Source organism: Arachis hypogaea, chromosome 15, assembly GCF_003086295.3.
Source record: "Arachis hypogaea cultivar Tifrunner chromosome 15, arahy.Tifrunner.gnm2.J5K5, whole genome shotgun sequence".
NCBI classification, from domain to species: domain Eukaryota; kingdom Viridiplantae; phylum Streptophyta; class Magnoliopsida; order Fabales; family Fabaceae; genus Arachis; species Arachis hypogaea.
Window position 1 is genome coordinate 145,448,030 of NC_092050.1, and position 13,637 is coordinate 145,461,666.

Genomic DNA, 13,637 nt, shown 5'->3' on the forward strand with positions numbered 1-13,637 from the left:
CATGCCTAGACATACAAAGCCTACCAACAGAGGCCGCCATCATGGGCCTCATCAATGGCCTGCGACGAGAGGGACCTTTTAGCCAATCTATATCAAAAAAATACCCCACATCTCTGAACGAAGTACAAGAATGAGCGGAGAAATACATCAACATGAAGGAAAATTCTCGACTAGGAGAAACCTCAAAATCCGGATTCACCTATCCCTCCCGGGACAAGGATAAAGAGTCCAAAAAGAAGGAAAATCGACATGGGGAAAAAATAAAAAAATACCACAATTACACCCCCTCTTCGGGTGTCCCTTGTGGACGTCTACAGAGAAGTCTGCGACACTGAAAAAATACCCCCAGCTCGACCACTCAAAGGCAAGAAAGGAGGAGGAAACCGGACCGAATATTGTGAGTACCATCGAATCCGTGGGCATTCCACCAACGAATGTTTTGACCAAAAAAATGTCATAGAAAGACTAGTAAGAGAGGGAAAACTAGATTGGTATCTGGCCACCCGGGACGATGAGCAAAGAAAAAGAAGAAGGGACGAAGATGTCGGACGAACAGAGCGATCACCTCGTACACCAGAAAGACACGTCCATATGATACACGGTGGATTTGCGGGGGGAGGAATCTCCAAATCATCTTGCAAAAGATATCTCAAAGAAGTATATCATGTCGAGGGGAAGGAGGAAGCACCCGACATCCCTGCAATTACCTTCACCAAAGAAGACGCATCCGATGTCATCTCAGGACACGACGATCCCGTGGTCATCACCATTATACTGGCAAACGCAAATCTCCACCGCACACTGATAGACCAAGGGAGCTCCGCCGACATCTTATTCAAATGCCTTCGACAAGCTCGGCTTGGAAGAAAAAGAGCTTAGAGCATATCTGAACAGCCTGTTCGGACTGGGAGACACCCCAGTGCAACCACTTGGATACATCTCACTACATACAACCTTCGAAAAGGGAAACCAGTCAAGAACACTCAAAATAGACTACATCGTGGTCGACGTAAGTTCTGCCTACATCGCTTTAATAGGCCGGACAACATTGAATCAGCTCGGCGCAATAGTCTCGACTCTACATCTGTGCATGAAATTTCCAACTGCAGAAGGGATAGCTACAATAAAACAGACCAGAAGATGGCACGCCGCTGTTACAACGAAAGTTTGAACCTCAGAGGCAGAGGAGAAGAATTCCACATAATCGAAGTCGGTGGAATTCAAAGGCGGGAGGAACTCCGCCCACAACCCGAAGGTGAAGTAGAGAAAGTCCAGATCGGAGACATCCCGGACAAAACAACCAATATTGGTACAATCCTAAAAGGAGACATAAAAGAATCACTCGTACGGTTCTTACGAGATAACGTCGACCTCTTTGCATGGAAGGCTGCAGACATGCCAGGCATAGACCCCAAATTAATGTGCCACAAGTTGGCGGTCTACCCAGGATCTCGGCCCGTACAACAGAGACGAAGAAAGCTCAGACCAGAACGATCCCAAGCTGTAGAAGAGCAGGTACAAGCTCTATTGTAGGCAGGATTCATAAGAGAAGTCAAGTACCCACTATGGCTAGCTAACGTTGTCTTGGTGAAAAAATCAAATGGGAAGTGGCGAATGTGCACCGACTACACTGATCTCAACAAAGCCTGCCCAAAAGATCCTTATCCACTCCCAAGTATCGACGCCCTGGTGGATGTCTCCTCTGGATATAAATACCTCTCATTTATGGACGCATATTCGGGATACAATCAAATCCCAATGCATCCACCCGACCAAGAAAAAACCTCATTACTAACCCCAAAAGCAAACTACTGCTACATCGTAATGCCTTTTGGTCTTAAAAACGCGTGAGCTACTTATCAAAGGTTAATGAATAAGGTCTTTTCGGATCATATCGGAAAAATTATGGAAGTCTATGTGGACGACATGTTAATAAAAACACAAAGTGAAGAGACGCTATTGTCCGACCTGACCCAAGTGTTCGACACTATAAGAAGGCATGACATGCGACTCAATCCTGCAAAATGCACCTTCGCAGTAGAAGCTGGCAAATTCTTGGGTTTTATGCTCACACAAAGACGAATTGAGGCAAATTCGGATAAATGCCGGGCCATCCTCGACATGAAGAGCTCGACTTGCGTCAAAGAGGTACAACAACTCAACGGGAGGTTGGCAGCCTTGTCCAGATTTCTAGCCGAATCGGCAATAAGATCTCTCCCCTTCTACGCCACTTTAAGGAAAGGAAAAAAGTTTGAATGGACAACGGAGTGCAAGCAAGCCTTCCAAGATTTCAAGAGATTCCTGGGACAACCACCTATCCTAACTCGGCCACGGGAAGGAGAACCACTCATATTGTACCTCGCGGTAGGGAGTTGGGCAGTAGCCTCAGCACTAGTTTGAGAAGACGACAGTGGGCAACAACTCGTATATTTCATTAGTAAAGCATTACAAGGATCCGAGCTGAACTACCAAAAAATAAAAAAATTTACCTACGCTCTCATACTAACATCTCGACGACTCCGTCAATACTTCCAAACTCACACCATTAGGATTTGGACCAACCAGCCCATAAAAGGGATTTTGCAGAAAACGGACTTAGCAGGCAGAATCTTGCAATGGGCCATTGAATTGTCCGAATTTGACCTTCAATACGAAGCTCGGACAGCCATTAAATCACAATACCTGGCCGACTTCATTGCAGAATTTACAGATACCCCGGAAATCCCCACAGAGTGGAATCTCTACATGGATGGTTCCTCAAATAAAAATGGAAGTGGCGCGGGTGTGATAATCGAAAGCAACCAAGGGACTCAAATTGAACTCTCCCTCAAATTCGGGTTCCCTGCCTCGAACAACCAAGCGGAATATGAGGCACTGCTAGCGGGTTTGAAGCTGGCTAGGGAGGTCGGAGCTCAAAAGCTTACCATCTTCAGCGACTCATAAGTAGTCACTTCACAAATAGCAAGGAGCTACCAAGCAAAAGATCCCACAATGAAGAAGTATTTGGATAGAACTAGGGAATAACTCGGACAACTCGGGAGATATGAAATCCGCCACATACCCCGCGAACAAAATGCCCGAGCTGACGTACTCTCAAAGCTAACCAGCACCAAACCAGGGGGCAACAATAGAAGCCTCATCCAGGAAATGCTGCAGAGCCCGTCAATCTCGGAAGAGGAAAAAGTTCTAGCCATAACAGGTCTGGATCAAGGATGGAGGACTCCCATAATTAACTACCTCAAAACAGAAACACTCCCCACAGACGAAAAGGAGGCAAAGAGGTTAAAATGGGAGGCACAACATTACACCATCATAAACAATACTCTATACAAGAGAGAGATTTCAATACCATTGTTAAAATGTGTGCCGACTTCCAACACAAAGGAAGTTCTAGAAGAAATACACAGTGGCATTTGTGGCAATCATCTCGGAGCACAAGCTCTTACCAAAAAAGTGCTCCGGGCAGGATTTTATTGGCCAACTCTACAAAAGAAAGCTACAGAGTTCGTAAAGACATGTCCATCATGTTAGAAACATGCCAATTTTCACATCGCCCCGCCAGAGGAACTCATCAGCGTAACCTCACCTTGGCCATTCGCAAAATGGAGACTCGACCTTCTCGGACCTTTTCCTCAGGGATCGGGACAAGTCAAATTCCTCATAGTAGGGGTAGACTATTTCACAAAGTGGATCGAGGCAGAACCTCTAGCCAATGCCACTGCTCAAAGAAGTCGAAAATTCCTATATAGGAACATTGTCACGAGGTTCGGGGTTCCATACTCCATTACCACAGACAATGGCACCTAATTCACAAATGCAGGTTTCAGAAAGTTAGTGGCCGACTTGAACATAAAACACCAGTTCACTTCCGTAGAACATCCCGAAGCCAATGGACAAGCCGAAGCTGCCAACAAGGTCATATTGGCTGGGCTAAAACGGAGATTATAGGACGCAAAGGGAGGCTGGGTTGAAGAGCTCCCACAAGTCCTATGGGCATATCGAACAACGACGCATTCCACCACAAAGGAATCACTCTTCCGATTAGCATACGGAATGGAGGCAATGATCCCAGTAGAGATCGAAGAAGGATCGCCTAGAGTGATCCACTATAATGAAGAAGCCAACTCCCAACTTCAAAATGAGGAACTCGACCTACTTCCAGAAGTCCAAGAAAGAGCTCGGATTAGGGAAGAAGCACTAAAGCGTCAAATGGCTTTGAGATATAATCAAAAGGTAGTGCCACGAGGTTTCGATGAGAACGACCTCACCCTAATCCGAAATGATATCGGAACAACTCGACCTGGAGAAGGAAAGCTGGCAGTAAACTGGAAAGGACCCTACCGAGTCGTAGAAGTACTTGGGAAGGGCTACTACAGATTGTCCGAACTCGATGGACGAGAGCTTCCTAGGTCGTGGCACGCCTGCAACCAAAGAAGGTACTATAGTTAGGGATGATAAAGGATCTTAGCATAAGGTGCACTCTTTTTCCTGAAAAGGTTTTTTAATGAGGCACCAAGCCAAGACCTACAAATTATCCGACTTAAAGGGATAAAAACTCCCGCATGTATATATTTGCATTTTTTTGAATAAAATATGTTTAGATATTCTACAAATTTTCAAGCCGCATTAATCTGAAACATTCATCGTCCGATTATAAAGCAACAGATCGGCAGAAAGTGAAAATCAAATTCACTGCACGATCACGATAAAGACCAACAGAGATGAAAACCAAATTCATCAAAAGGTCGACCAAGCGAGGATTGAACCCAATTTCTACAAATCGGCAAAGATAAAACAAAATAATGCAAGAAGTTATCGAAAGTGATCCAGAGAAAAGACCTGACGAGGTCTTAATAAAATATATTGCTAAATAATAACTTAAAGACTGGCCGACGTCAAGAAGTCGGACTAGTCGCAATAACCAAAGTTATAAGTAAATCCCTGGAAAGAGGTCTGGCCAGCCCTATAAATGAGGATTACTATAACTTAGAAGGGCCCGACATGACGAAGTCGGCCCAAAACATAAAAGTTATAAAAGTAATCTCTGAAAGAGACCTAAACAATGTCCAAGAAAGAGGATTACAAAAATAACTTAGAAGGGCCCGACATGACGAAGTCGGCCCAAAACATAAAAGTTATAAAAGTAATCCTTGAAAGAGACCTAAACAAGGTCCAAGAAAAAGGATTACAAAAATAACTTAGAAGGGCCCGACATGACGAAGTCTGCCCAAAACATAAAAGTTATAAAAGTAATCCCTGAAAGAGACCTGAACAAGGTCCATGAAAGAGGATTACGAAAATAACTTAGAAGAAACCAACATGACGAAATCGGTCTCCCGAATACCTTGGTGATATACAAAGTAATTCCTAATGAAGACATGAGTAAGGTCCAAACAAAGCGAATTACTAAAAATAAACTTCAGGCCAAGAAATCAAGCCAAAGAAGTCAGAATACGAAAATTCCAAACACCTAGAAAGGTACCGAGACGAGTGCAAGACAAATATGTTACGAAAAGCACAAGTTATAATAATAACAAGCTCAAGAGGCTACCAAAACTAGCCCCAAGAGCTTGGAAATCACTTTGTTTTTCAAAAGAAAGCTGCTAAACAAGCAACCAGGAATGTAGCAAAGGTCAGAACTATCATCTACAAAATATAAAGAGTTCAAAAGGCCCACAAACCGGGCTATACACACAAACATCTAGAAAACTCATTAAGGATCCAAAGTCTTCTCAGCAGCACGAGGAGAAGGAGGGCGAGTCTGAAGAGGCACTGCGTCCACTGTCCCGTCATCTCTGTTCAAGATCTGACAATCCGGTTCAAATTCAGGATGACCAGTCTCGGACGAAGGAGCCAAAGAAATCGGCCCAGCTGAAGTCTTAGCGGCAGGCACAGGGGGGTTCGACATCATCATCATTAGGATCGTCAGGGACAATCTTGCCATCCTTTACAACATTATCCAGATTGAAGAGAGTAAGGTTGGCCTCAGGTGTAAGAACTTGAACCTGCTCCTTCAGGTTCTCATAAGCAGCATTTACGCTGCCTACAAGATGACCCTGGAGCTCGGCATAATCAACCCGAGCAGACTCCAACTCCTCCCTGAGACGCATCCCCTCCCTGTAGGCCGTAACATAACTATCCTTGTGCCTCAAAGCCGTGTCTTCAGCCAACTTTACGGAAGCCGCCAATGCAATAGAACTAGCCTTCTCACCCTCCAACTCTTTCTCCAGCTTGGTCACCTTCACCTCGAGCTCCTCCTTCAAACCCTTCATCCGATCGAACTCCAATTTTGCCTCCTCCATAAAGGCCTTTGTAGCATGAAGAGGAAGATCTTGGGCAGTCCAATATAAGGCCGCCCCCATATGTGCCATCTTGACACTACTTCGAGTTATAAAGTCTAAATGGTGAATGAGTGATACATCATCCATAGGGAGGGCACCATAAGGACCGATCTGCTGGTCGACAAACCCAACAGCATCGAAGTCAGGGGCATTCAGATTGAAGTGTTCAATAGTTCGAGGTCTTTTGGAAGGGGGAACGACCGGAGGAGAAGATGCAGCAGCAGAAGACTGCGGAGGATCCACTACACGGACTCGAGGAGTAGAGATCATTCTCCTCGGGCCAGGAGAGCTCGGTACGGACGGTTTTAACGTCACCTGAGAAGACCCTTCCCCATCCGCTTTGGCCGAAATGTTCTGAGCGGCAGTAGCCTTTTTCGCCTTCTTGAAAGCTTTCATCGAGTCATTATTCTTGGCCATCTCTGTAAAATAGAAACCAGTAGTTTTACAGACCAGGAAAAAAGAGGAAAGCAAAGTAAAAACAAGAAGCAATATATATCAAGTAATACCCAATGCAGTTCGAACAAGGGAGGGATCCCCCAAGGATTTTTTAGTATCTAGATGAGGAGGTTCCCCCCAAACGTCCTCCAAAACAGTTACAAAAGACTGCTCAATCTTGTCAAGTATTTTTCACGTATATCGAGATACTACTACATTCTGCTGTCAACACAGAGGGAAGGATGGCTCATCATTCGCTTCCAGAAAAAAAGGTTGAGCTCCCTCAACAGCTCGAATCTTGAAGAAATAATTTTTGAAGTCCCTAAAGGTCTCGTCATACATGGTAAAAACCTTATGTCCTTGTGCAGATCTAAAAGAAACCCACGAGGCTTTCTTTTTCGAAGAAATCCCGGGCTTAGTTAAAACAAACAAATAAAGGAAAAGAGTTTGAGAAGGGATAACATCCAATTCTTGGCAAAGAAGCTGAAAAATCTTAATAAAACCCCAGGAGTTCGGATGAAGCTGGGACGGAGCTACATTACACGACCAAAGCAAATCAGTCTCAAAGGAAGTAAAGGGAAAAGTGATGTCCAACTGGCTGAAAAAATAGTCGTAAGCATAAAAGAAAGGGCGCTCCCCTTGGGTTGGGACAGGGAAGCAAACCCTCTCCTCGGAGTCAGGTGCCACCAATTCATAATTCCTCTCTTGATCCCTACTCTTGCAGAGACGGTGATGTTTTTTAAGCTCTACACAAAATTCAGAATTGGCTAAAGAAACACACAGCAACACTAGGGAGTCCAACCAATCAGACATCCCCTCGGGAACCTTAGAAGACGCCTCGACAATATTTTTACGAGAAGACATGGCCAACTAGTCCTACAAACAAGAAAGGAAGATTGGATTACTAAAAACATCTCGGACAAAGCCAAAACAACTCGGCCAACCTAATCTAGCACAGCACAAGCAATAAAAGGAAACCCCAGGACCTACACCAAAAAGATCCAGGGGCATCCTTTGGAGGCAGGCAAGATACAAGGATTCAGGAAAACCTACAAAGATTAACGTCCCAACAAAACTCGCAGCAAAGACAAAGAAAAAACCTTTTTCAAAGACGTAACATCCCCAGAAAGCTACAAATCAAACAGAATCGAAATAGCTACCTTCCAAATTCACAGTCTCAGCTTATCAGCAAACAAATAGCAAAACATATCAAGAAGGCGCCATAAAAAACACAATCTTTTTTAGAGAAATAAAAAAGAGTCGTTATCTTTTACAAAATTCATCAGCGAAAAAAGCTATCAGCATGACAAAAAAGGAACAATCTTTCGAGAAAACAAGCAGGATCATGCAGTTCACAAAAGAAGAAAAACAGGCAGTATGAACTCTAGAATACAAAGGGACCATTTTAAAAAGCAAGAGAAATCCCTCAAATAGTAAACAAGCAGGCGCACAGTGATATGAAAAGATTCAGATTTTCCAAGTCGAGACTTCAAGAGAAAAATCAAAACTCTATCAAAAGCCGAAGGCAAAACGACAAAAGAAGTACAAGGAAAGTAGAACCAACCTGGAGAAAGATTCTGAAGAAAACTAGGAAACCGTCTCTTGAGCAAAGCAAAAGCAAAGTACTAAGACAAAAGCGTCGCAAGAGAAAAACGAAAAGGCAAGCTTCGAGTAAAACAGAAAAACAGAGAGAAAAGAGGGGAAGTTACAGAAAAAAGAAAAACCGTCTCTTGAGTGCAAAATTCAAAATAAAAGAGCCAAGGGAAACGGAGCATTAAAAAACAATTAATAAGGGTATTAAACCCTCGCACGTTCCCAAGAACAGATACAAAAGCGCGTGCTTTTAGAAGAAAATGTTCCACATTCAAAAAACGAAGAACTCTACAAAGAAAGAAATCGACAAATGCTCGAGTTCGGCTTCAACAGAGAAGGATCGAAGTCCTAAAACTAAGACTCGACCTCAAAAAGAAAGACCGAGCTCGAGCAGGGGCATTATTCATACCCTGGGTCGAGCTATCCGACCCGGGATGTTTAGCGACAAGGCGACCGACCTCTTCATGTCAGACTATCCGACCTCTTCTCAAAGAGCTCGGCCAAACTGCTAGGAAAGCCCAGTAAAAGGCCCAAATAGAAGAACACAACCCAAATCCAAAGGCAGTCCAAGCCTATAGGGATAAAGGCGGTTCCCTTGAAAATAAGCTGACCTCACCCAAAGATATGATAAGATAAAGATAAGATAACTAACTTATCTTATCTAAAAAGGTCACCCCACACTACTATAAATACACTAGAGCACTCAGGTATAACTCATACTCTGATTCTACTAAAAACCTGCTTAATACCCTTGCTAACTTAAGCATCGGAGTCCCTTGCAGGTACCACCACCCTCCGGTGACAAAGGATCAGCAGCATTACTAGGTCCAACAAGTTGGACGCGACTGCTCTGGCCACCACCCACAGCCGGACACGTCATCACCGATCAGTACAGAAGATCTCGTCCGAGATCGACCTACAGTTTCAGGTAACCCCCGGAACAGTTGATAATTGTTACCACAAACATGAGTTTTCCCACACATGCAAAGAACCCAAAAAGGAGCAAACATTAACAACCTAATTGTTGCTGCAAGTAGTGATGAAAATAGCAGCAAGACTCCAACTCAAAAGGAAGAGAGTCAGAATTTCGAAGAATTATTTTTTGAAGATAAGAACAAAGCAATGATTGCCTTGTTTCAACATCACACACAAGTCCCTGCTCATAATATTGATTCGGCAACAACTGTACTGGCCCCATCCTCATGTGTTTTTCAAATACTTTCTTCTTACACTCACACATAATTTTCTCACAAATGAATCTTAGACACAGAAGCAACCGCTCATGTGTCATTCTCTCTAAAGTTCTTCCAATCACATAGGGTTATCCTGTGATTATAAAGATGCCGAATGGTTCATAGACTGTTTCAACCATATATGGAACCGTCTATTTTTCCAGTGAATTCTACCTCACTGATGTTCTATATGTTCCCAATTTTTTATTCAATATTATTTCTATCTCTAAGGGCACTAATGCTTTGTCTTGCCAATTTTTATTCATTCACATAAAATGTGAGGTGCAGGATCAGCTTTCCTCGAAGACGATTGGAGAATCTAAAATGGAAAAGGTTCTGTATATGCTAGAAGAAAAGAATAAAAAAGAGGCAACATTCGACCTAAGGGCATCTAAAAATAATCAGGTCACAAACACAATAAAGCACACAAGCACAGTATTTTTCTCTGATGATCCTGATATATGGCACTGTAGGTTAGGACACATTTCACTTGATAGGTTGAAAATAATGAAAAAAGGATTTTTCTATGTTAGTTGACGGAGGAAAATCGTTGATTAGGAATTTTAACAAAATATTCTCGTCAAAGTATAGATCCAAACCAACAATCAACCCTCAATCAAAGTTTAATTTTGTTTGTCACAATGCAAACTAATAAAAACCGAGAGTATTTAAACCTCGGATCGTCTCTCAAGGAATTGTAGGAAAGTGTGCATATTATTGGTTATGAAAATTTTGGGGGCTTTTTATAATAAGAGACAAGAAATGTATATGACAAGAGAATAGGCTAACAACTAAGAAAGGTCTTGGCAAGGAGTGAGAATTGAAATTTCTATCTTCATTATCATCCTCAATTGTGATGGTAATTGTCTTTTGCTCTCACTTAGTTATCCTCTAATAATTGAAGGAAAGTCAAGTGAGCAAAGTCAACTCTAGTCCACAAGTCCTAATCGAAGATTAGCTTTAGTGGAATTCAAGCCAACTAGCAATCCTCAATCACCAATCAATATTAGATTTCGATAATTCAAGAGTTTCCAATACTCAATCCAAGCCAAGAATACAAAATTCTACTCTAAAATTCAACCAAACATTTTATCAAACACTTGGAAGGCATAAAAGTAAAGCATAGTGAATTAACAAGAAATATAAAATCTACAACAACTCAATGCAAGAAAACAATGATAACAACTCAATTAAACATCAATAAACAAAGAAACATCAAATTGTATTAACAGAAAATCCAAATCCAATAATAGTGCATGAACATAAAAGTGACCAAATAAAAGAAATCATATGTAAACTAAAAGAACAAGGTTGTGGCAACAAGAAATTGCAATGAAAACTAAATCAAGACAAGAATTAAAGCCTAAACCTAAGAGTGATTTAATATACTCTACCCTAATTCTAGAGAGAAGAGAGAGCTTCTCTCTTTAGAATATGAACTATAGCATGTTTCTAACTAAACCTAATTACTCTCCCTTTTCATCCTTCTTGAATTTGGCCTTTAATAGCTTTAGAAATAAGTTGGATTGGGCTTTTGCAGGTCCAGAAATCGCCCACAACGTATTCTAATTAATGAGGCACGTGATCGCATTCGTGCATACGCATGCCTGACCATGCGTACGCATAGTTGTAATAAATGCAAATGTGCGTACACACGGATGTAAAAGCTGCAGTTCTGCATACGCATGAATGCTTGTGCATACGCATGATTGTAAAACACTCCAAACTTCATTTCTTCATGAATTCTTCACTTTTGCATGCTTTCTCCTCACTCCTTCAATCCATACTTGCTTTGGAAACTTGAAATCACTTTATCAAACACATCAAGGCATCGAATGGAATTAAAGTGAATTAAATTTAGCAATTTAAAGGCCTAAAAAATATGTTTTCACTCTTAAGCACAATTTAGGGAGAATTCACAAAACCATGCTATTTTAGTGAATAAGTGTAGGAAAAGGTGATAAAATCTACCAAATTAAAGCAAAAAATACCATAAAATGTTGATTTATCACATCCCCACACTTAAACAATAGCATATCCTCATGCTAAACTCAAGAAAGACAAGAAAGAGGTATCAATATTTATTAAAAGTAAACTACCTATATGCAACCTATCTACATGATTGCAACTACTGAGTCAAAATAAATCAATTTCCAATAAGCATATATGAACATAAGGGAGAAGGTAATAACAATCAAATCAAATCCATAATTGAATTGAGTTCTAGAGAAGAATTTATAAACTTGCAAGAAAAGAGATAATCATGGGTGAAAACATGTAATTGAGCAATCGAACCCCTCACTGAATATGTATACGCTCTAATCGCTCAAGTGTTTAGGGTCGATCCACTTAATTCTCCTTTAATCATGCTTTTTAAGACTTGTTTTTCATCTAACAATCAATAATTATTCAATACATGCATACAAATATCATGAGGACTTTTGAGGGTTGTAATGGGGTTAGGGTAAAGGTGAGGATGTATATGGTCAAGTGGACTAGAATTTGAATCTTTGATTAACTTATTAAACTCGCACCTAACATATATAACAACCTATACAATTCTAATACAAAACCTAGCTACCCATTATTTCACTTTTTCACACACTCATGCATTTTTTTCAATTCACATCCCATATGCATTATTCTTATTACTTTTCTTTAGAGTATTTTATCCCCTTTTTATTGCTTCTTTTTCTCTTTTTCTTTTTCTTTTTCTTTTCCTTCTTTTCATTTTTCTATATTTTTTTCTTTTTTTTTCAAAATAGAATATATCCAAGAGTATCAATGCATATGGTTTAAATGTTAAATGCATGAGTATGTATCTAATTCCCAAGATCTTCAACAAAAATATAAAAAATACACTTTTATCTCAACTAATATTCCCAAACTTCCCCACACTTGAATGATACACACTCTCACTAGACTAAGCTAATCAAAGATCCAAATTAAGAACATTTATTATTTTTCACTTAGGGATAATGGTGTGCGAAAATAAAGAACAAAGGGGGATTAAAATAGGCTCAAAATTAGCTAATAATGGTGAATAAAAGGGTAAGGCCATTTGGGTAAATGGGCTAAAATGAAATGATGGCCTCAATCACATAAATGCATAATATACACTAAATAATAGACATATAGAATTAAACAAACCAAAGATTGCAATCATAGAGAAGAAGCACACAAGAATCAAAATTATGGTTAATTGATGTAACTATACAATTAAGCTCAAAAACTCACAGGTTGTGTGTTCTTAGCTCAAAAATCATATTCCACAATATATAAATCATGCAAGTTTCAATGAAAAATTTCAACTCAATTCAATTTGAATTTCAATGCCAATAAAAAATAAGCTTTTTGGAAATTTCAATAATTGACTAACACTTATTCTATATATGTATATAATGTGATTGGATGGAAAAGATAAAAAATCCTAAGTTTAATTCCTAATTTCAATCAAACCAAAATAGCAAGTGTATAGGAAATCAAACTAAGTGCAATCATCACATCATCCAAATCACAATCATAATTAGAAGCTAAAAAAGCATATGTAAAAGCCAAAATTAAAACAAAATGTAAAGACATGCATCACTACAATATAATACTAGGTTATGTACAAGTAAAGTTAAAAGATGCAATATGTAACACCCTAATAATTAAATTCTTATGCTCGAGTCATAAGTCAATGATAATAAGGTGGTACGACTCTCAAGGTGGATTTTTAGTACATAGTTATAAGTAAAATTGAAAGGAGTATTAATCGAGAAGCCTAAAAAGAGTAAGAATAAAATCGCGAAGGCGTATCACTTACGCATCGACAACTAAAAGATAGAGCGCGAAGTCGAAAGCGATATACAGATAAAGGCATTAAGGAGAATAAGAGAAGGACAATATATACATATATAACATAAGTAAATAGCCACTAGTCGCGACCCGCAAAGTTTAGGTTGGCTAGGGTGCAGTATAACAGTAGTTGACAACAGTATCTCCTAATCTCTCCCAAAAGAAACATAAAAACTTCTATAGGCAAGTTCAAAAG